This window comes from Heterocephalus glaber, unplaced genomic scaffold, assembly GCF_053883595.1.
Source record: "Heterocephalus glaber isolate CG9 unplaced genomic scaffold, H.glaber_assembly_v1.0 deba00001773, whole genome shotgun sequence".
NCBI classification, from domain to species: domain Eukaryota; kingdom Metazoa; phylum Chordata; class Mammalia; order Rodentia; family Bathyergidae; genus Heterocephalus; species Heterocephalus glaber.
The window spans coordinates 317501-341248 of record NW_028258463.1 but is presented as its reverse complement, the minus strand read 5'-3'; the positions used below and the strand labels follow the sequence as shown (position 1 = coordinate 341248).

Sequence of the window (23748 nt, the reverse complement as noted above, 5' to 3'; positions counted from 1 at the left end):
GACCCAGGCTGCGATGGAGCAGCTCAAAGCCAAGGCTGCAGAGAGTATAGCATGGTAGGGTCAGTGCTCAGAGCCGAGAGGCCCCATTCGGTGGGTGAGGGGCAGGGCAGGGGTGTCTGCAGGATGCTGGGCTGGGCTGACTCCCCCACTTAGAGAGGCCTGGAGGACTCTATAAAAGTCTAGAAGTCACCCCGTCCAGAAGAGGCCAGAGTTCTCATTCTCAGGGCCAGGGAGCAGACTGGCATACCCAGTGAGGCCTCCATAGCTGCTCCTCTGGGACCAGGACAATCATTTTCCCTCCTTTTGTTTGTTTCGTTTTGTTCAGAAAGGGCCTTGCTATGTAACCCAGGTTTGCCTGGAGCTCAAGATCTTCCTGCCTCGGCCTCCCAAGTACTCGGTTTACAGCCTTGAGCCACCACATCCAGCAATAATTTTCCTCTTAATCTGTGCCCCACAAGCAACCTGGAAAGTGACCTTGTCCACTTTGTTTTGCAAGAGACAAAACTGAGGCAGAAAGAGGAGAAGAAAGAGGCTCAAAGTCACACAGCCGGAGAGAGGCTGAGCCAGGATTTACACAGCTAATTGGAGAAGCTGATGGGTGGAAGAGCAAGAAAAAGATGAGGCAGGAGAAGGAGATGGGACAGGGTTTCCAAAGCACGTTTCTGCAAGGGACAGGGCTTCGGGGCCTACACATGCCACCTATCAGGACAGAGTCCTAAGCCCTTGTTCCGTTCATTGAGAAAAGCAGTACATGACGTCCAGATGAATGGCAGACTGGAAAGAGTTGTGGAAACCTCTTCCATACCCTCGGAGTCCAGGTCACTTGGGGCAGACTCCAAAGGTCCACCTTCAGTACACATAATCTGATGACTGCGAATTACACAGCAGTTAACTTTGAGGAAGTGAATCAACATGAAACGGTCATGCAACTCCCTTCCTGCGTTGAAGGACAGACAGCCTCAAGTCAGCTGGGGAAGATGGAACGGTTAAGGCAAAACACGATAGCATTGCAGACAACGTGACTGTCACTGGAAGACAGGGCCAAGACATCACAATGGAGAAGCCCACAGTACCCAGAGAATTACCCGTGTTTCTCTAGGGCTTGCAATATGGGGCAGGCAAAGGTTTCTGGGAAAGGTCAAGGTGCTGACCTTGCTGTGGACCACAGTGCCTCCTATGGCTTCTCCTGACCTGAATTTTTCTTGATTAAATGGCTGAATGGCTCCTTTACCTAAAGAGTAATTTGGGTGATTTGTTCTTCTCACTCAAGCATTATAGATCCAAGTGATGTAGAACCAGGGCCACAACCTGTGGCCAGTCCATAGCTGGCCTCCAGCTCAGAGGTTCCTTGAGCACAGGGGCAAGGCTGGGGTGGGGAATGAGATTCCACAGCCTCTTCCCAGAGCCCTAGCAGTGATGTCCTTCTCTCTCACCTGAGATGAGAGGGGATCGTGGTTCTAAGTGACCCTCGCTGATGAATGGCGAGAGGATTAATTAATGTGGTGAACCTGCTCAGAGATCCCCAAACGAGGACGTCAGCCAAGGGCCGACTTTATTAGAGTGATGATGGCTATTAGGATTACGCTATTGTTATTATGTTTGCTCTCTCAACCCTTAAATCACACTCCATCTCGCAATCACTTGCATTTTATGTAATTATGGCTTATATAGGTAACAAATGGGTATTTCTGCAAGCCTGGGAGACAGCCTTCTGCATACATTAATTGCTTGATTAGTTCTTGATTTGGTACGCTTTGTTTCCCCTAACCCCCCTTTCCTGCCCAGTTTCAACGGAAAATTAATGAGTTTTAACACCTTGCAAAAGTGGGTTATGCCATGGGAATACCTCAAGTGTACTCTGGGTTTTAAATCCTCATGTTCAGAGGCTTCCTAAAGGTTAGACAAAGGTTAACAAACAATTAATATGTTGAATCAGTGTGCTAAATCTGTTTACCCAATCTTTGCAATCTAAAGGCCATTAACCATCAGCCTCAACACTTCACATTGATCTCTCTCTTTCCTCACCCATCCTCATTCTGGTCCCTGAATAATTTGAGTGAAAAGAAAGAAAAATGTTATGGGTGAAAGCAGTAAGTATCTCTGGAAAGTTTGGGATTTCTGGCCACTTAGGGCTCGAACACTTGAAGTCGGATTAGACTTCAAGTGAGTTAAAGTTTTTAGATGACAATGTAGCTTTTGGATAATTGAGCACATGCCTGTCCCCTGTTTGCAGGTGGCAGGGGATAAAGAAGAGGTGTGAGAAGTCCCACCATGGAGAGCCAACAGGAAGAAGGCTTCCCGCCCTTCTGTTCTCTAAGGAGAGAATGTTGCAGGCAGTTGCTGTTGAGCAGCTGGGCCTTAGGAAGCAGAAGGAAGAGGCTGAAGAGTAGCCGAATGCAATCCTGGTGGTGTGAGTGCCCTGCAGTAGCCTCTGGTTCCTACAGGATGCTGCTGCTGACCACAGCCATGGTCATGACAGTAAAGAATACAGCGGTCTTGATGACTTTTTTTTTTTGTACCGGGGATCGAACTCAGGTCCTTGTGCCTGCACAGCAGGCAGTGAAACCACTGAGCTAAATCCCCAGCCCTTGATGACTTTTTTGGCACAAAATGCAGTGCATTAGGGTCTTATGCACAGAAGTATGTCTTCAGTGGGAGGTTGTGCAGATGTAACATAAAGTCCAGGTATATGAGGAAAGCATCATGCCTGTGCATTCCAGCCTGGCCTCGCTAAAGGGAGCTTTCCTCCCTACAGAGTCCACCTCCAGCCTTGACTCAGTCACGACAGTCTTCCGTGCCGACCCAGAGCCCCTGTCCACGCCGAGCCTCAGCATCTCTGGCTTGCCAGTCACCCTGTTTCCCCACCTAAGCCTCCCTTTTCTGATGACCATTTTCGTACTCAGCCTGCCGTCTCTGGCCCTCGAGGTGCTTCCTTCAACAGGACTTGACATTTGCTCTGAGACTCTCAACCCACAGACCTTGCTTTGGTCATCTCATCACTGTCACAGGCAACTCCAGAGGACTTCAAATGTGGCATCGTTTTCCTCCCCGAAGTAAATATTACCAAGGACTGAGAGCTAGCTCATTATCTTAGTTGTACGGATAGGCGGCACCCAAAAATGGTAAAAACCAGAAAAGCATAATCACTGGTTGACCAGACTTTTCACAATGGACACTTGTGAAAAACAACCAGAAAAGCCAGAGCGGCCATGTAGACTGGTCCTAGCTGACTGGATATCTTGATTTGGAATGTTATCAGAATGCTCTGCTCATGGACTTTCTTTACTATGTTTGGCTTTTGCACTGTTTGTGAATTAAGCTTCATTTAACTTTATTCCCACTTGTGACACAGTGGTGCGTATAAATATCCTTTTGTCTACAACTTCTGGGATATGGATAAGATGGTGCTCATGTAGACAGGCCAGGCACTGTCCTGGGAACGCTCTGAGGGACATACAGTTATCACCCCCATTTCACAGATGGGGTGGAGGAGGATGAGGGAAGTTGTGGTATTTGACCAGGGCACACCACTGAGAAGTAATAGAACCAGCTCTCTCTGATGCCAAGATATAGGCTCTTAACTACAAGGTTATACTACCTCCCACAAGAGAAAAGAATATTTTATTTAACAAGAATTATACACTGTCTCTTATCCCAGAGCAAATCAGATGAGTCATTTAAGCCCTCTGGCCTTTTTTCTTTACTTGGAAATGAGGGTGTTTGATGTGTAGCTTATAATAATAGGGGAAACAATGAGAAAAACAGATATCTAACAATCAGAAAATGGAAAAATAAATGGCAATATATCCCCTTAGTATATTAGCAACCATTAAAAATAAATTTTGCAAAGAGTTTCATAACATTTAAATGTGTTCATATATCAAAATAATTGAATGAAACAAGATACAAAATTACATAAAAGGTATTGTATTATTATAGCTATTTAAAATATCATGAAATCAGGGCCATTGATGTGTGCCTATTATCCCCGCTCTTCGGGAGGCTGAGGCTGGGGCATCACAAGTTCAAAGCCAGCCTGAGCAATTTAGTGATATCTTGCCTCCAAATAAAAAATAAAAACAACTGGGGAGGGCCGGGGATTTAGCTCAGTGGTTTCGCTGCCTGCTGCACAAGTGCAAGGACCCAAGTTCGATCCCCAGTACCAAAAAAAAAAAAAACTACATCCATTTATTATTTCTCATATGTAAGTTAGTGACTTAAAACAGCAAATATTAATCACAATTCTATTTGCTGACAGTGTTTCTTCTCTGGCTTTGTCCGGGTTCACTCAGGTAACTACTGTCAGTGGGAAGGTCGGCCACGTGGGAAGGCCCAAGAGGAACTCCTTTACACAGTTAGTATTGGTGTTGGACAGTGCAGGCCTTTCTTCTGTTAGGGTTCAGATCAAAAATGTCTCCCCAAAGTCTCCTGGGTCCAGAGGCAGGGCTTTTAGAAGGTCACTGGATCGTGGGGGCGCTGTATTCATCTGTGGATTAATCCAGTCATGAGTCCAGGGCTAACTGTGCTCTTAGGAGATGGGGCCTGGACAGAAAAGGTGAGACCCTGAGCTCTTTGGGCCTCAGCAACCCATAAAAGATTATGGAAATCATGCCTTTCAGGGGGAGGAAGGAGGCGGAGAGAAGAGATTCCTAGAAGGAGGAGACCTAAGGGCAAAAGGAAAAAGAGGAACCTGGCTCTCCAAAGACCACTGACACTGCCCAGTTCTAACAGCTAGACCACTGCGGAAAACACAACTTGAGGACATGTGTCCAAGGTAAGCTCTCTTAAAACTGCAAAGCACGGGCCAGGGATTTAGCTCAGTGGTACTGCCCCAGCCCCAAAAGCCCAAGATCCTGAGTTCGATCCATGGTATAGAAAATACAAAAAAAACAAACAAAGAGCTACTCTCTCCCAGTAAAAACCACCTATCCTCTGACAACTGGCTTCTTTGGGGCTGTGAGTTCTTTTTCACTAGCCCCTCCACCCTGAGGAGTGTGCCTTTGTAAGAAAGCTATGCTTTCCCTTCCAAAAGCACAAAAACAAACAAATTAACAAAACTCTACTATATCTACTGCAACTAGATGTTAAAATAGTATTCTTGTCTCAGTGTCTCTCCTGAGGCCCCAAAGTGGAGAATAATAGGTGTATTCGTCCATTAGCAAAAGACCTGAGGTTGGGTAACTTTGTAAAGACAGGAGGTTTATTTTGGCTCTTGTTTCTGGTGGTCCCGGGTGTAGGGGCCCCATCTGGAGATGGTTTTCTTGATGGCAAAGCCCTGAAAAAGCACAGAACCTCATATGGCAAGAGATAAGGAAAGTGTGTGTTTGCCTTCTGCTTTCTCTCTCTCTTCTTACAAAGCCACTAGCAATCAATCATGGGGGTCCCACCCTGCTGACCTTATCCAGTCCTAATCACCTCCAAAGGCCCCCCTCTAAAGACCATAGTTGGGTTGTTTCCACTCTCTTAATATTTCACGATGGCAATTAAATCTCAGCACATGAACCCTTGAGGGACACACGCACCCATTTCCAAGCCACAGCAATAGGTGCAGAGTAAGGCAGGACGAGAGTCAGGACTTCCTGTTCAGTCACCATTCAAAACATCATTGACTCCAGTCTGTCTTTCCAAGAGAAGGCTGTGAGCACATGAACCAGGGTGAAGAGTCTAGAGTAAGAATTCAACAAGACAGAGACAGCTGCCAAATGCAAGGGCTGGGGGCACCTAGAAGGACCCACGCGAGAACTTGAGCGACGCCCCTTGGATGAGAAGACTGCAGAGAGGCAAGTGACCCAGGCAGGGCAGCCTGCAGGGAGGGCAGGGGTGGGAAGGGCTGCAGTGCAAGGGTTGGTGATGAGGATATAGGTGCATTTCCCGGGGATGGGACACAGGCTTCCCCTGCTATGGATCCGATGCAGACGCCATAGAAGCAGAAGAGCAGAGTGCTGTAAATGAGTGGTCGTGTAGAGCCTGCTGGAGGAACCACCATCCCAGTCATGGGGTGAGAGGCAGAGGCATCCTTGGTGTCACTGCAAAGAACACCCGCAGGAGAAATACACCCAGACCACGTGAGGTGACAGTGCTTCCTGTCACCATGACTCTGCCAGCCCTTTAAGCCTGTTTCCTATCCTTCCCCCACCTTGTATGAGGCAGGGGCAGCCGAACCAAGAAGGGGTGGAAGACCAGGGAAGCAAGAGAGAAAACAGACAGAGCTGACCACATGCCTGCGCACTCAGGCCAAGCTTGGGGAGTGGGAGGTTATAAAGTGCCCAAGAGTTGGATGGGAGCCTGGCACTTGGCATTTTATTACCTGAAGAAACAAGACTCTTAATTAATACCTGGGAGCATCCAAAAAGGCAGACAAGAGAGAAAGGGATCCACAGAGCCAGCATGCAGTGATGCAGGGGGTGCTATAGTTGCTTTCTGCCAAGCCCTGGTCTCTCAGTCACCTGCTTACTCTCTCTTTCCCAGTTTTTATATTGAATTGGCATGACTTATACAGAGAGTGAAAAATAAAGTCTATTTCTAAAAAGAAAGAAAAGAGCCGTGTGCTTTAAATTTCCAAGTTTTAAGATTGATGAAGAAGTGTCCTGACAGGAATCTGGATCGACCAGGAGAGAAAGGAAACAAGGTGTTCTCTTGGGAATCAGGGAGTGGGTTTCTTCAAGGCTCTGTGTCTAAATAGGACTACAGAGTTCAGCAAAAACAAGGTAAGTGACAAGCTCTACCATACCTCAGCAATGCTAGGCAGTCAGATCCAGGTATCTCGCCCCAGCAGAGCTCTTCTGGCAATTTTAGACAGGCAAAGCTGCAATTTCAGAGTATCCCTCTAGCATAAACACATTCTTTCCTGCAAGTCCTTGGGAAATGAACACTCAGCCAGCTCCCAGATTGCAGGGAGGAAACCTCAGGGAGAGAATTGCTTGCAGCCTTTCTTCACAGACAGCCCAAGAGAGCCGAGATCACCTGACTTCAAGGCAAGGTCTCAGAGGCCGTGTTTCATATCTAGAGAAAGAAAATAGTTCTATTGTTTTAAAGAACTGGCAAGCTGATGCTATGAAGGAGAAAAAAATAGATAAGCAACACGGTGCCCTCTGAATCATTTGGGTGTTTTAGGCATGGATTTTATCCTTGAAAATAGAGGGAGACTGAAACCATCAGATCTGACCTGCCCAGCAGCCAGCCCCTGATAGTGTGTCTGTATTGATTGTGGAGGGAAAGAGCTATTGCGCAGATTGGTCTGAAGCCACTGGGCCTGAAGAGGTTCCCAAGGCCTGGCGATTAGTGCATCTGAGGAAGAGCAGGCTGGGTCCTGGCTGATTGGGGTCTGGTAGACGGAAACAGCCCCATCCCCAACTCCACTCATGAAAGAGACCCCACCCTAGTGCTGACTGAGCTGGAGGAGGCCTGCGCCTCCTTGACCTTTACTCCCTTTCTGGGCCACCTGTTAGCAGCTGGTTGTTCAGTGTGGCCTGCTTCCAGCCTCAACTTTACTCTCAATTTGGGAGGATAAGGAGGTGGACTTTCTGTAGGATGATGCTCCCATTCGAGATAAGGGGAAATAAGCATTCAGCCTCCCACAGCCCAGGCTGGTGTCAGGACGGGGGTGGGAGCTGATCACATGCAAGATGAGGAGAGACGTTCACCAAGAAATGCTTCTGCTGTCAGACCCTGCTGGGGAACCTCAGTGGACATCTTTCCTGCCAGTGGCCAGAAGTCCAGGCGCAGGGGTGACAGGGCAGCTCTCTCAGATACCAGCCTCTCACCAGAGACTGCTGCCCACCAGCACCTCAGCCTCTCTGGCCCTCCTTCCAACCAGCTCTCAGTGCTCCTGAGTGCTATTTACCTTCCTAGGTCACAGTCAGTTCTCTCTGAGAACATGCTGAAACTACATTTCCCAGCCTCCCTTGCAGTTAATAGGGGCCATGAACTCAGAGGTTCTTGAAAGAATGGGAATGGAAACAACGGGTGCCATGTCTAAGCCTGAGCCTTGAGCATGTGGCTGTGTCTTCTCTAGGTTCTGACCCCTTCCCTGTGGCTGGAGCCACTGCAGCCCAGCCCTAGCCTTGTAGACAACATCAAGGCTTGGTGGAAGGAGCTTGGGTCCCTAGGTGACTGGGTAGAAAGCTTGCCTTAAACAGTTATGTTACAGAGAAATAAGCTCCTATATCACACAAACCTTTCAGTGATTGGTGGGTCTCTTAGTTACAGCAGCCAATCCAACTGGTACTTCTAACCAATGCCCCTAGTGCTCATGGCCCGAAAATACTGCTGTCCTTACCTGGTCCACAGACTCCAGGGAGATAGGGCCAGGAAAAGGTTTCTTGGAGGCAAAACCCACAACATAGAAAGGCATTCTCTCTCAGACATAACCTAAATGAGAACAGAGGCCGAGGAGACAAGCCCCAAACCCTTCTCACTTCTCCTCCCTCTCTTAATTCTATTCCCATTTGTAAGCTAAACCCTGTCATTCTGTCTTCCTTAATGGCTAGTTTCTATTCTGGTCCTTTCTTCACCCTATTATCTTTTGCAATATTCAAGAGCACTGGCGATGAAGGGGTAAGCTGCTCCCTTAGACTGCCTGTCCCTTCTCTATCTTTTTAAATATTTCAGTTGCTCCCAATCCTTATTTTTGCATTTCAATTTCCTGTGGTACAGTAAATTTATCTTGGTCACTCAATCACATTTTCCCCAGCTCTCCCCCCACCCCTTATCTTTCCTGCTCCGGGCTGACTGAAAATACCTACATTATCTTTGCAGCCAATATGCCGACTGGAAGAAAATCTACAGATTGTCTTGATAGGGAGTCCTCCGAGGGAAAACTTGGAAATGCTGCACTTGTCAGGACAAGGGTAAAGTGTGAGGCTGAGTCGCTGACTTTCTTTCAAGGTTAACTTCACAGGGCTGGCCTCTTACAAAGGCACTGGTGAGGATTGGCCTCCTCTTTCTTTCAGTTTAGTATCAGACCTCCCCCTGCATCTTTGTCCTCCCCTGTGATGGTTTTACTTCTCACCCTATCCCCTCACCTGGCCTCAGGCAGACTCGACTTCCCACTTGTGCCACCAGCACGCTCTCGTGGAGATCAGAGCATAAAGACAATGGCAGATAGAAATCTAATCTTTGTCAGGACAACAGCCAGATTCTGGGCCCAAACTCTTAAGTGGCAGACCTCACCAGCGACAGGTGCATTCACCGTCTTGGCTACTTCCTGGGAAAATACATGGATATCCCTCCACTGATCTACCAGCTGGCTTCATTTCCACCAAACCATAGTCACATTCTGGGTGACTATGCAATCAGTACAGTGGGCCAGGGGAAGGAGGGAGACTGCAGATGGCTCTTAAGCAACCTCACTGATGGCTGAAGAGCCTGGACCACCTACAACAGTGCTTTGTCTTGGGCTCATGCTGTATCATCTAATCTGTTCAGAAGCCATGATAACTTGGGGTCCTGGCCTTCAAAGAATGCAAGACTTCAACCTCTGCTCTTGCCCTTGTGCGGCCACTCCTCTGTACATTGGTAAGGAAAGTCCTTCTTTCCTCTCCTTTTGACTCATTTCTTCCCCTCCCCTTGAGTTCCACTTCTGTTAAATCCCTGGCACATACTTCAATCCTTTCCTCTCCTTGCATTTGATGACTCTGGAATTAGGGATAGGGAAAGAGATGTATGTTTGGATCCTGCCTCTTCAAAAATCTCATGTGTGTTATAAGAGAGGCTCTGGTTTCTTCTCTGAGGCTTTAACACTTAGGAATTGCATTTATCTTCCTGTAAAGGAGACCTGTTTGATGTGGCCTAAACAAGATGGAGATTTATTTTCTCTCATCTTATAAAAAAGAAAGAAAGAAAAAGTCCAGAACAAGGCAACCCAGAGCTGATTTGGTAGCTCCCAGGATCCATCTATGCTTCTATTCCTCCATCCTCAGCACATGGTTTCCATCTACAAGAAGGTTTCATCATAGCTGCTGGAGCACCAGTCATCATGCTTGCATTCCAAGCTGCAGGAAAAAGAAATAACCAAAGTGTTTCTATTTACATCTCATTGACCAAACCTAACTGCAAGGGAGACTGGAAACTAGTTTGTCACCTCAGAATATTGGTCAGGATCTTGACACTAAGGAAGAAGGTAGAATAGATATTGGGCAAGCAACAGACAGTGTCTGCCTCAGTGAGAAGTGGATGCATTGTTGTCAGGTGCCATCAGTTCAAGCCCTGTGCTCCTCATTCACGATGGTCAGTTTCCCATTACTGTAACAAAACACCTGAGGCAATTACCTGATAAAAGAAAAGGGTCAGCTCACGATTTTGGAGGTTCCAGTGCATGATCAAGTAGATCCATTGCCTTGGGGCCTCTCGTAGGGGGTTCCAGGTGGTAATGGTGGCGAGCAGGTACCAGAACAAGGTACTCACATCATCAGCCAGAAAGCAAAGAGGGAAGGAAAAAGAGACTGAAGTCCCCAATCCCCTTGAAGGACAGGTCCCCAGTGATCTGAGGCCCTCTCGCTGGGCCCTACTTCTTAAAGTTTCTACCACCTCCCAACAGCACTGCCCCTAGGACCAAGCCTTTCACACTGTTATGGTTTAGATCTGGAGCATCCCCGCTAAACCACAAGTGCTCAAAGTGGGGCTCTGTGGAAAGTGAGTGGGTTATGGGGCTCTACAGCTGACTTGCTGTTAGGAGGTGAGGTCTGGTTAGAGGCAGGTCACAGGGGGACACAACCTGGAAGGTTATATGTTCCTCCCCACCTCCTCCCTTCTCCCTCTGCTCCCTGGCTGCCATGAGGTGAGCAGCTTTTCCTCCACCATGCCCTTCTGCCTTGCTGTTTCTGCTTTGGAGCCAGCCAACCAGGGACTAAAATGTGAGCCAAAAGAAACCTCTCCTCTTTTAAGTTGTGGGTGTGGCATATTTTGTCCTAGCAACGAGGCAAGTGAATTAGATATACGTGGACCTTTGAGGGGGACAGTCAACATCTAAACTATAGCATCATCTATATAACAGGAGTAACTATAGTATGGATCTCACTGTCGGCAGTGCTGGGTGGATTATATAGGAATTCCCAATGCTCCGGTGCACGGTAAGTACTCAATAAATGCTGGATGTTGTTACTCTTTTGTCTGAGTTGGCATTATTTTTATCCCTGACTGATATGCACCTTGCTCTGAGGAAGACTCATGCTTGGGGTCAGCTGAGGGTAGAGGCAAAAAGTGCCTTTCTTTAATTTCCCACTCCCAGGGCCCAAAAGACTCATGTCATATTGGAATGTCCCTTCATGTTGCTCCTCTGCCTCGATCCACTGGAAGGGCAGAGCTGCAGAGAACATGGAGGAGGCAATGCAGAATGCCACCCGCATGTCCTCACTCTTCTCAAGCCCGAGTCCAGGACTGAACACAGCAGCCCTCCTCCCCACGCACTGTCAAGGCTCACTGCACATAGCCCCATTCCAGGGGCTTGAGGCATCCACTTGGCCCTTAACCCAAGGAATTCAGCTTCAGCCCAGAACAGAAGCCCACAAACCAAAGTCTGCAGACTGAATCCAGCCTGGAGCACAGCCATACTCGTGTGTCTGCATATCGCCATGGCTGCTTTTGTACTGCAACAGCAGATTTAGTAGTTGCAGTACACACAGCCCGCGGAGTATAACACTCTTACCACCTGGCTCTTTACAGAAAGTTTGCCAACCTCTGCTCTCAGAGGAGAAAAAGAACACATTTTTAAAAAATATCAGCAGGCCCATGCAATCGAATACTACACATTGTAAAGAGAAGGAGTAAAAGGTGCCAGCTAGCAGTAGGCATCTACCGGACAGGAGGAGTAAGTGTATGAGAACATGATCAGGGACAGCTCTAGCCTGACCTGTAACACTTGTTTCAGATGAAGAGTAGACTCAGCAGTTAGAAACTGATTTTAAAACAGTATGTTGATTGCTGGACAGACTGTGACATGTTTCACACTCTTATAGATTCCCAATAAAATATAATTAATAAAACCCTTTTGGAAAGCACTTTGGAAAAATATATTAGCAGCCTTAAACATGGTCCCCATAACTCCACTTCTGGGAATGCATCCTAAGGCAATAAACTAAAATGTCAAAAACTTTCAGGCACAAAGATGTCCGTTGTGATAGGGCTTAGAGGAGCAAAAAGCTACAACCACTTAGACAGTCAGTCATATAGGAGTAAAATGAATTACGCTACCTCTGTAGGGTTTAATGTTATATAGTAGTTAAAATGATGCTCACAAAGTTTAATAATAATTTGGGAAAATACTGAATGAACAAAAAAAGAAACAAAGTTATGTATAGTTTCATTATGGTTGTATTTAAAAAATTAACATTTCAACCAGAACTCACACAAATGTCAGATTAGTTACCTTTGGAAGAATAGTAATTCCTGTCTCTCTTTTTTTATATACTCATATTCCCTGTGTATATTTCTTTCTAGAATGTGGTTTTACTTCCTTAATGGAGGATGTGTGTATCACCTTGAACTTTAAAGGCTTTTGAAGAGTCCTGTTGTGGAATGGATGTTTGAGTCCCCACCAAATTCATATATTGAAATCCTCACCCCCAATGTGCTGGTAGCAGAAGCCAAGGCTTTGGAAGGTGGCTGAATCATGAGGGTGGGGCCCTTGTGAACCACACCCCAGAAAGGAGGATATAGTGAGAAACTGGCTGTCTATAAATGAAGAAGCCTGCATTCCTGAGACACTGAACCTGCCAGTGCCTTGGACTTCTCAGCCTCCAGAACTGTGAGAGATTTCTGTTGTTTAAAAGTCACCCAGTCTGTGATCCACTGTTCTAGCAGCCCGAACAGACTAAGACAGGGGCCAAGTGGATCAGCGACTCCATGACAACAGAACAGGAGGGGAGAGAAAATCGCCTCATTTCTGCAGTCAGGAAAGCCAAGGCAAGGGGAAGGAGACAGTTACAGGTTGGAAGCATGCTGGGTCCTCGGCCCAAACAGATGCTGCCTTCCCCCCAGCATGGCACAGTCCTCCGGTGCTGTCTTCTCCCCAACCTGCAGATCAAGGTTTCTGCTTCCTGTGGCTGGGACTGAGCTCCTCTCAGAGCTCAATGCGGGGAGGCGGGAGGAGGTGTCAAGGACTGAGAGGAAGCCTGCGGGAGGGTGGAGTTTGTGCATTCTTGGGTCACTGGTATCACTACCTGCTGACCGGTTTCCTCTGGTTCAGACCTTCCCCTTAGTTCTGACATCTCCAGGCACACTTTGTTCTCTCTTGAGCTGCAACAATATTTGCTTGGGCTCCTCTTTCATATCTTTAAAAAGACAAGAAAATAATATCAAAGGTAGGTGAACTGATCAGGCAGGGTCTTAGGAGGACTCTAAGACAGCAGGTCGGCCTCCCTCTGGGAAACCACTTGAAAGCAGCTACAGATGGGCCCTTTCTCTGAACCTCAGCCCCTGGGCACAGGGGTCAGAGAGAACAGACCTCAAAGCCTGGCCTCACCGTCACTTAGCTCTGACCTTAGACAAAACGATGACACTCTCGGAGCCCCATTTGCTTCGTTCATAGATTAAGCTAAAGGGGTGATCTTCCAATGAGTGCTGCTGAAAATATCAGAAATAACTTTTGAATATGATGCAATGATTGGCACACAGTGAATCCTCAAAACGGTCATTCTTATTTACAAAATTGTATTTTCTGGGCACCCTGATGATGTGAGTAACCTGAAATCCAACACTCATCTAGAAAAGATGGATCCCGAGTTCTTTTTCTAGAATTGGATGCACTCAGCCTTCAAGGAGCAACTCAAATGCAACCCCACCTTGCCTCAGTGTGGCCCTTCCTGGCCATGCAGGATGGAAGCAGCTCCTCTCACTACTGGACCAGGAAAGAATCATACATTTAGCTGGGCATGACAATGCTCACCTATAATCCTAGCACTCTGAGAGGCTGAGGCAAGAGGATCAAAAGTTCTAGCCCGGCCTGGATATCTTAGAACCTGTCTCAAAAATTTTTTTAAAGAGCCTGGGAATGTAGATCAGTGTGGAGGCACTGAGTTTATTCCCCAGTAATACACACACACACACACACACACACACACACACACACATGCACACACACACAATGCGTTTGATAATTCATCAGAAAGGAACCTGCCTGTAACATTTCTTCCACAGTCATTGAAACCATCACTTGTGCAATTCCCTGATACTAAACTTCTCCTGAATTTGGCTCTCATCTCTTCAACTAGATGACAGGCCCCCGAGGGCTCTGTTTCTTGCATTCATTCATGGGTGATTGAAACTTGCGGCACCTTTGATCTTTGTGTTTGTTTAGGCAAACAGCAAGCAGGGCTCTTGGCTGGTGCAGGGTGGAGAAGCTGTAACTCTAAATGCAAAGGATCAGCTCTGAGACTGGTGCCTTGGAAGGGGAGGTGGAGTGCAAAGAATCTACAGCAGGAGGGGGCTTGCGACACCCCACAACTGCCGGCTCCCCTGCTTCTGAACACATCACTGGGCTGGGGTTAAGGCAGAGCCCGTGCTTCCAAGTCCAGGACCAGCTTTTTTTCTGGGGCAAAACCAGGACACTGGTTGCTTCCTGCCACCCACAGTGACCTCTGGGAGTCCCAGGTAGTGGCCACCCAGAGGAAGCCAGACTTAATCAGGAAGTATGGGGGCTGCCAGCGGAGCACAGCATCCACACAGCCAAGCTGAATCTGGAATCTCTTAACAAGACAGAGCTCCTGGTTCCTCCTCTCACACATCCTTGCTCTTAGAGATGGGGAGACTGCAGCCTGAGCACTCCCAGCAGGAGCAGCTGTGTCCCTGCTCAGCCCTCTGTGGCCTGGGGCGCTTCCAGTCAGGACAGCCACAGTCACAGGCAGACAGCTGTGGAGGCTCCAGGACTCAGGCACCCAGCACATGGCTTCCTTTCGATTCCTGTGCTCTGTGGGGATGGTTGTGCCTCCCCCAGGCCCCAGAGCAGCAAATGGCTAGTGATGTCCTAACAGAAGGGGCCAGGGAGGGCAGGGATGGATTAACAACCCCTGATTTCCTCCTCACTCTGCTTCAAAGCCTCTAGATGGGCTTCCCTTTCTTGGTAGCACCCCTGCAGGTGCAGCGATCTGCTTTTCCAAGGAGAAATACATGCATATAGTTCATTCAGTGGTTCTAAACATTGGGAACTTAGGAGCCGGGCATTTAGCTCAGTGGTTTTGCCGCCTGCTGCGCAAGCACAAGGACCCTAGTTCGATCCCCAGTACCAAAAAAAAGAGATTGGGGACTTAGAAAGAAGCCAGTTCAAACCGGGCTTGGTGGCACACACCTGTAATCCCAGGATTCTGGGAGGCTGAAGCAGAAGGATTGTAAATTCAAGCCCAGCTTGGACAACTTACTGAGAACCTCTCAAAATATTAAAAAAAAAAGAAAAGAAAGAAAGAAAAAAGAAAAATTTAAAGGGTTGGAGACATAGCTCAGTATGGAGTCTGAGTCCCATCCTTGGTACAAAAAAAAAAAAAGCCAGCTCAGGGCCTTAGCGAAGAAAGCCAATGTTTGCAGTTTGGTGTTTGGTGTCTGGCCAGCATCAAATCCACACAGCCCCCCAGCCCTGGGCTTGACACTGCTTTGCTAGACTCCAAGACGGAGAGGCCACCTTAGCTTGCTGCCTTTCCTTGGAACCCCAGTATTTTAATATCAACACGCCCAAGTCAAAGGGCCTGGATTCCCACCTCTATCTCACCCTTATCTCAAGACCTTTCCACCAAAGCAGATGTGTTCCTGGTGCTGGGAGGTGATTTTGGACACACAGCATCAGAAATAAACTCGGGGGAAGAGCAAGCGGAGACTTAGGGAGCCCCTCTGATGGGGCTGTCCACAGAGTCCATCTTTCCAGTCTGGAGCGGATCTAGTCCTCTTCTTGTGGCAGGAGAGCGCCCCCTGCTGCCCACTCCCAGCCTGGTGGAAAGAGGATGCAGTCTACATCTGACAGCTGCCTGTAGCGGCCCCAGCCAGGACCAGCGCTCCTGGGGGCAGGACAGCCCTCTAAAGGGTCTCCCGAAAGACACTGGGATCTGGTCCTGAACCTGGCTCCACCACGCACTGCCTGCAGGACCCTGAGCATGTGGTTTAACCTCAGAAAACTTCACTTTCTTCATCATTAAGCTGAGATAATCAATAGTCCCTACATCACAGCGATGTTTCATAGAGATAATTCATGTAAAGCACATACTAAGCTTTCAATAATAGTAACTTGTTCTCATCGATTTCGCTGACACCTCTACAACCCGGTGATAAGGGAAGAACTAACGAGGGCTCACGGACAAAAGTCCGGGGATTTGTTTTTTCAAAGAATTTTCATCATTAAATGGATCTGGTCTAGTTCCATAGGCATATTTGAGGGAAACAATTTTGCCTAGAGCGGAAATAAATGCCAGAGACATTCACAGAAACACCAAGCACAAACAATTACTAAGCACATTGATCAATGCTCCGAGCTGTACAATAAAGAAAAGGGAGAAAGTTATGGTTAGGGAGACTCTGTCCTGCACTATCATTTTTTTTTCCTCTTTGCCAGATTATATCTATCAACTACAAATGTGATGGAGTACCTCCCACAAGAAAAAAAACAACAAAAAATCCCCTGACTCTGTATCCCCCTCTGGCAAGGCCCCACCTCAAATGTCTTTCCTTCCCTATGGGGACAGATTTCTTGAAATGTAGTTGGTTACTCCATTTCCTCTGTTAGCTTTTGAACCTGCTCACCCAGTGTTTATGTCCATTTCTTCTGCCCTTGTCAAGGTCCCCTTCGGCTGGATGCTCAGTTCTTTAAATCAGGGTGCCCTGGGCCTGATGTCCAGGCCTCTACTCTGTAGCCCCAAGCTTGAACCCCATACAGGAAGTTACCCACATGTGCTCCCTAGCGCCCCCTCTCCGCCCCCAGGCCACCACGCGATGTCATGCCCCTTGTCACCAATCTGAATGTGTCCAGTGGAGCTCTGTGTCCCCCCTTCCCACAGTGCTCCCGTCTTAAGGATGGCAACCAGATACTTCAGCTGCTCAAGTGGGCCTCCTGCTGCCTCTTTCTTTCACACCGTCCATCCGTCCATCAGTAAATCAATCAGCTTTACCTTCTACGGGAAAACCTGCCCTCAGTCCAAGCCATAGCCATCCCTGGTTGGTCTCCTAGGTTCTCCCCATGATTCCCTGTTGATTTTTCCACAGAGCAGACAGAGTTTTGTATAAGAAAAGTCAGGTCCAGATTCCCCCTTGCTGAGAGTAGAATGCAAGTTCCCTCCAGGGCCCCCTGTGATCTCGACCCAGCTTCCTTTTGTGCTCCGTGCTCAAGTCGCTTGGACTCCTTCCTATTGCTCGAGTGCACTGAGCAAGATTCTGCCGCAGACCCTTTGCCCTTACTGTCCTTTCTTCTGGCAGTGCCCTGACCCCGGGCAACCATGAGCTTCCTCACCTGACGTCACTCGGTTTGTGCCCATCTCAGCAGAGAGCCCTTCTCTGCCCATTCTGTATAACACAAACCTATCCTTTCACCCTTGCTGGGATGTGGTTTTCTTCATAGCATGTATTACTGCCTGGGATGTTATCAGTTTAATAGTTATTTTGTCTTTTCCAAGTAAGTCACAAGCTCCAGGAGGACAGGGACTTTCTTTTGCTCACCACTGTAACCCCACTTCCTAGCGCAGTGCCTGTCTGGCACATAGTAGCTGCTCAATAAGTGCATGTTGACTTAAGAAACAAATCAGCCAACACTGGCTCCCCCAATCCCATGACTAGGTAGCAACAGACCCAAAGCTGGTCTTAGTGCTGACTTAAGAGGTGTATTCATGACAGTGCTCTGCCTATCACCAAATAACCTGGGAGACTGGCCTGTATCTCAGCCTTCTTAGTCTCAAAAATAGTGATCATGTAAAGCTTGAAGCTTGAATACAACATGATTCCTTCCACTTCAGGGTTAGCTAATTAGATTTAATTTTTTTTTCCATTGTAGGAGCAGAGACAAACTTGTGAAATAATTCACCCCAGATTTTCTCTCTGCTGTCCCATGTTATCCGTCTCTACAGCACATTGGTCCAGTGATAGGTTCAAAGAAATGAACACACAGGGTAATGCCAGCTGTGTCTAGGGTGGTCCTGGTGGTTCCTAAGGACACCCTTAAATGAATCAGAGATGCACCTGACCCTGCAGGAACTTAGAGACAAAGGGGGCCAACGTTTCTCAATCTGAGCCTCCTTTGTTGTTCCACCTAAGTAGCAATCGTTGAATTGTGTGCACTGTAAGAAAGACCGAAATATACTTAAAAATTGACAGGAGAGTTTGGAAATCCTCTTTTTCACAAATTGCTCCTTCTCCAGGGTCTATCAGCTCCCCAGCCATGTCACCTTCCTGTGTTCATCTTGGTTAGATGGGGATGCCTTTGGGAGGATGCAGCATCTCTCTGAACAAATAAAAGGTGTTCCTGTTGGCTCCCCTCCTTTAGTTGTTAAGGAGTGTTGTGGGCTGTCACCTGGCAGAAAATCCTACTCCTGATATTCACTGTACTTTTCACTTATCACAGTAGTGGCTGGCGTTGTTCAACTTTATTGGCCTAAGTGCAAAGTACTCACAGCTTCCAGCAGTTAATTTTAACTCTGGCCCTCATGCCACTTCACCCTGTCTTAATCAAAGGCCTGATTTGTTTCTTCTTGGTACTCTTGGACCCTGGAAATGCAAAGTTCTTTTCTGCATGAGCCCCGGTTCATCCCTCTGGCTTTAGATGTAAGTTCTTCTCACGGATTGTGACCTCGTCTTTCATCCCATAAACATTTGACTGGATAGTCCGTCATATAAACTCCCAAGGACACTGAATGTGCACATGAGGTATTTACAAAGTATCAGGGAAGGAGAACATTGCTTGGGTCAGCAGTGGTATAGACGATGGATCGGTGGATCGGGGTGGGGAAACTCCTGGTAACTCACCAGCTGAAAGTCACGAAGTGAGTCCAGGCGAGACCCTGAGGAGCAGTGCAGGGCAGGCGGTTTTGACACCACGGAGTGGAGTGGACCAGAGAGAGATCACAGCAGTCACTGCAGGGGAGGGAGAGGTGCGAGTCGGGAGACTCCCAGGTTTGGAGCCCGGATAACTGGACACTCAGGTCCCCAGAAAGATGGTTTTCTACCCCTTCCTCCTTTTCCTTCCATACCGTCAGGCACCAAGCCGTCTCACTATCCCCAGGATATTCACAGCTCCAACCCACTAGCCTCAGCATGTACCCTCTGTGACTCAGTCTCCTACTCTACATAGTGGGGGCAATAATAGTCATTTTCAGGTAATTTTTTTTTTTTTTTTACTTATTTAGGAAATTTTATTGCTTAGAACCTTCCCTCCCAAGGCAGGGCAGAAACCAGCCCTTGGAGAGAGCAAGAGGCATATTTGGTCCACTTTCCTGTGTGTGGTTATGCATGGCTGGGGGAAAATGCAGGGCCTTCAAGGGATCCAGACACTGCCTGCCTGGGCAAGGCTATGGGCTCTAAGCCGATGAGGTCATCCTAGTTTGGGCTGAGGCCTCAGTGCTGCTTGGCCTTGCCCTGAGGCTCCCAGAACTCCCGGAAGCTAAGCCACATTAGGCCCACATTGACAGCATAGGTGATGATGCGGACAACACAGAAATCATAGAGCACGAAGAACAGGATCCAGGCTAAGTAGATAGAACCAGCAAGGGACACCAGGGAACTCAGCACCAGCAGGACAGAGGCCCAGCGTCCCCGAAGGCTACCTAACAACAGTTGTAGCGAGTAAAAAATGCGCCCAAATACGCTGTTTGATTGATTGAGGATGCTGTCTGCTCCCAGCACGTGCTCCACCAGCCCGAAGCCTCGGCCCCACCTGGAGGACAGCAGATGGCGGTGCCCACGTCGGAGAGCGCGGGGTAGTCCGGGTCGCGGGCGCGTGCCACCTTCACGTGCAGCGCGTAGAAAGACAGCATCAGGCCCGCCACGCAGAGGCCCAGCCGCACCCAACCGGGGTTCCTCCAGGTGGAGCCCATCTCTGCAGGCCCCGCCCAGGTGCCAGGTGGCGGAGAACCCGCCGCGGGCCTTTTTTTTTTGACATTTGAAATTCAAATAACTTTATTTGAATTGAAAAATAGTCAAGCCCTTTTGTTATAAAAATCACCAGGAGTATTTAAGTAAGGCAGTATTTCTAGGTTAACAACCAGATTTAACTCTGGACCTCTTTAAACAAGTGGAGAGAATACAGGAAAAAAAAAATAGGTTATTTACAGAAAACATTATCTACATATGTACTCAGGTACCAATTTGGTGACAGAAGACTTCATTCAGTACATGCTGGCATCTCAGACGCACTTCTGAAAGAGCTGAGTTTTACTTTAAGAATGCCTAAGATCCTTCTTCATCCTCGATCTTGGGAGCCAAATAGTACTTTAAATGTCCCATGTCAGCAACAAGGGGTACATCTGCAGACATACTGAGTGTTACTGTAGGAGAGAGTGGAGTGGCTTTTGTAAAGAAGTTCAGGCACCTCAGTGCAAAAGTTAGCTGAACAGGCTCACTCATCTCTATGGTAACAGCTTCTTCCTCTTTGTCAACATTACTGGTTTGTGACAACTTAATGTTTCCGTTTCCAAGTTCTCCACTTGCAGAGAATTTCACTCCATCTTTTGCACATGATATTACAACAGCATCTCCGATGTGACTGAGGTCTCGGCATATACGTGCAAACTCACCAGAAGGCATCTTTACCACACAACTGTACTCTTTTCGGTTTTGACGCCACGGAGTGGAGTGAACCAGAGAGAGAGATCGCAGCAGTCACTGCAGGGGAGTGAGAGGTGCGAGTCGGGAGACTCCCAGGTTTGGAGCCCGGATAACTGGACACTCAGGTCCCCAGAAAGATGGTTTTCTACCCCTTCCTCCTTTTCCTTCCATACCGTCAGGCACCAAGCCGTCTCACTATCCCCAGGATATTCACAGCTCCAACCCACTAGCCTCAGCATGTACCCTCTGTGACTCAGTCTCCTGCTCCACGTAGTGGGGGCAATAATAGTCATTTTCACGTAAGCTTAAACAACCCACGTACCGCGTGCAGACAGTACCTCGGACATAACAAGCACTAAAGAAATGTTGACTGTCCCGATTACCATCACCATCATCATCATCATCATCATCATCATCGCCATCACTTATTTCCTAACCGCCTGCCCTAAAGCGCCCTGCCCCCTTCCCATCTCCGGGAGTCATCGCTATGATTTGGGTCCTCTTCTCTAAACTTGGGAACAGTCTTTACCATTATTTCAAGCTTCATTTTCCTGGCATTTTCCAGGACCGCCCCCCCCCTTCTGCTGCAAAGGATCTCTTTGCCACAGACTTTAACTCACTCCCAGTGTAAGGTGAATTAAACTTGGAGAGCTCCAGCTCTGGCTCTCCAGTGGACAGAAAGAAACAATATAATCAGGACCCAAACTCCTCTCCCTGGGGCACTGCCAACCCCCTGATGGGCTCCCTCAGAACCCTGTGCCTTTCTTTTTCTGCTCTCCAAGCACTCACAGATGTCTGTTTTCCACGCCTTCCAAAAGAGAGAGGCTGCTCAGAAACTTGTAAATATTTTAATCTCCCTCTTTCCTTCTCTCTGAATATCAAAAGAAGTAAGGGGTGAGGGAAGGGATGTTTTTCCTCCTTCCAGGTAGAGTTTAAATTGGCAAACCCTACAAACAACTTTATTCCATCCCCTGGGGAGACAGGAATGGTGAATTCCCTGACAAGAGAAACACAGGGAGCTCTTAACCCCTTAGAGCCAATTTCTCCAGCTGCACCAGGACTTTGAGAAGCATTAGAAGGAAACAGAACCAGGAAGTCGCCAACAGCCTAGGGTGGGAACCAGGCTTGGGCAGTTGAGCTCTAAATTCCTGCAAGATCTTCAGATCAGGAAACTGTCTCCGGGAGGGCAGGAAAGGCTACCAGTGGCCTGACATGAGAATGACAAGAACAAGAGCCCGAGTACAAACATAAACTGCAGCCTAAAACCACTGGACAGCACCTCTCAGAAGGCTTTACACAGGAAGACACATGGTGTCAGGTGTCATGGCCTTTCAATTCTGTATCTGTGTAGGAAAATATCTACTACAGAGGGTGTGGCACATGAGACAATGTCCTTCCAAGTTTCAGGACTCAATCAGAACCGTGAGAGTGTAAATTCATGCAACATCTGTGAAAAAGCAAATTGGCCAAATGAGTTAAGAGCTGTAAAATCCTCCAAAATCTTTGATTTAGAAATCCCACTTCTGTAGTAGAGTCCAAGGAAATCAATTCAAATACAGAAAAGGATGTTTTCTACAGTGTTATCTATAATAGCAAAAATGGAAAGATCTCATCTGCCCATTCGTCGGGAGAGGGTGAGAAAAATCCGGGGGAGTCGTCTTCAGGGGCCACCTGGTAAGGGTACAACGAGGCTTTTACAATGGAAAGTACGGTGACTTTAAAATTTGTGTACATTGCAAATGTCATGGTCATGAGTAGTAACAATGTAAAACTGTATACAATAGAATTTCAATCACCAGTGCAGGATGATGGATGATGGTGCCTTTTTAAACTAGCAAAATAAAACAGGTTAAAGTGTATTTACCTTTGTATTCTTGTGATGGGACTGTGTGTAGATCTTTTCCTTTCTGTTTTCCTTTCTTTCATATTTTTCAAGAGTTACTTAATGGAGTGTTTCCCTCTTAAAGTAGAAAATACTTATGGGCCTCCAAATTACAAAATCCATCAGGAGTTTTTGCTTTAACATCTAAGTGAGAAGTTTTACATGGGTGTTATCTTTCTAGAATTGTTTTCGTTCCATTCCAAAGTGGACTGGTGCTCAAATTCTGCCACTCCAAGCAGGTCACACACCTTTGCTCCTTTAAAATGCCCATGCTCCCTCAGCTTTCATCCCCAAGCAGGCAGGAGACCCAGCGGGGCAGAAGCAATGCTAGTCTACTCCACTAAATATAGACTGCTGTTTACCCAGGATGACCAGAGGAAGGGAGGATAAAATCTTGCCTTGGATGGCCTGATTCACCTAAAATACTGCATTCTCTCCACATATGTTCCCGGGCAGGTCTTACAGAGGTGTTCTGGACCAGCAGCCTGCAGAATGCAGATACAGGAGGACCAGAGAAATGGGGTAGGGGGACCATTCCCCTCGGGCCTGTGGGGTACCCTCCATGACAGCTACTCAGAAGCCCTTTCCCAGCAGCCCCTGCAAAGAGGAGAAACCATAGGTCAGAATGGACCTATGCACAGCACCTGGAACCTTGAAGACAGAGCTACTATCAGGAAACAGGTGGGTGGCGGGAGGCAGAAGGCCCCAGCAGCACCACCTGAGCCCTTGTCCCGACTTCCTGTGGAAAGGCTGCGGCAACCTGAGAAGGCCGGACCAGAGTCTCCCCAGAGCCCAGGCAGGGGCAGGGTGCTCCCTAGAAGGGATGGCTACTTAAAGGACACTTTTTTGCACCCTGCATGAGAGCCTATGAGGCTCTTCTTTTTTTTTTTTGGTACCGGGGATCAAACTCTGGTCCTTGCACTTGCACAGCAGGTGGCCAAACCACTGAGCTAAATCCCCGGCCCCGTGAGGCTCTCCTTTTAATTAAACTGTCCGGTTTATGAAACTGGAAAGGACTGGTTGCTAAACGCATAAGGAAAAAAGGTAAAGGGGAGGCACCCTTAGGAGCCCCTCATTTTGGTCAAGCCAGCTCTGCTTTGGCAGCCTCTGGGCAGCTTCTTGGAGGGACCTGGGTCTTTGAACCT

The 23748-nt window shown here is 47.8% G+C and overlaps 1 pseudogene; it reads right to left on the bottom strand.

The window, feature by feature from the left end:
* Positions 1 to 18988: 18988 nt before the first annotated feature.
* Positions 18989 to 19991, bottom strand: LOC101713288 (vitamin K epoxide reductase complex subunit 1 pseudogene; annotated as a pseudogene).
* Positions 19992 to 23748: the final 3757 nt, after the last annotated feature.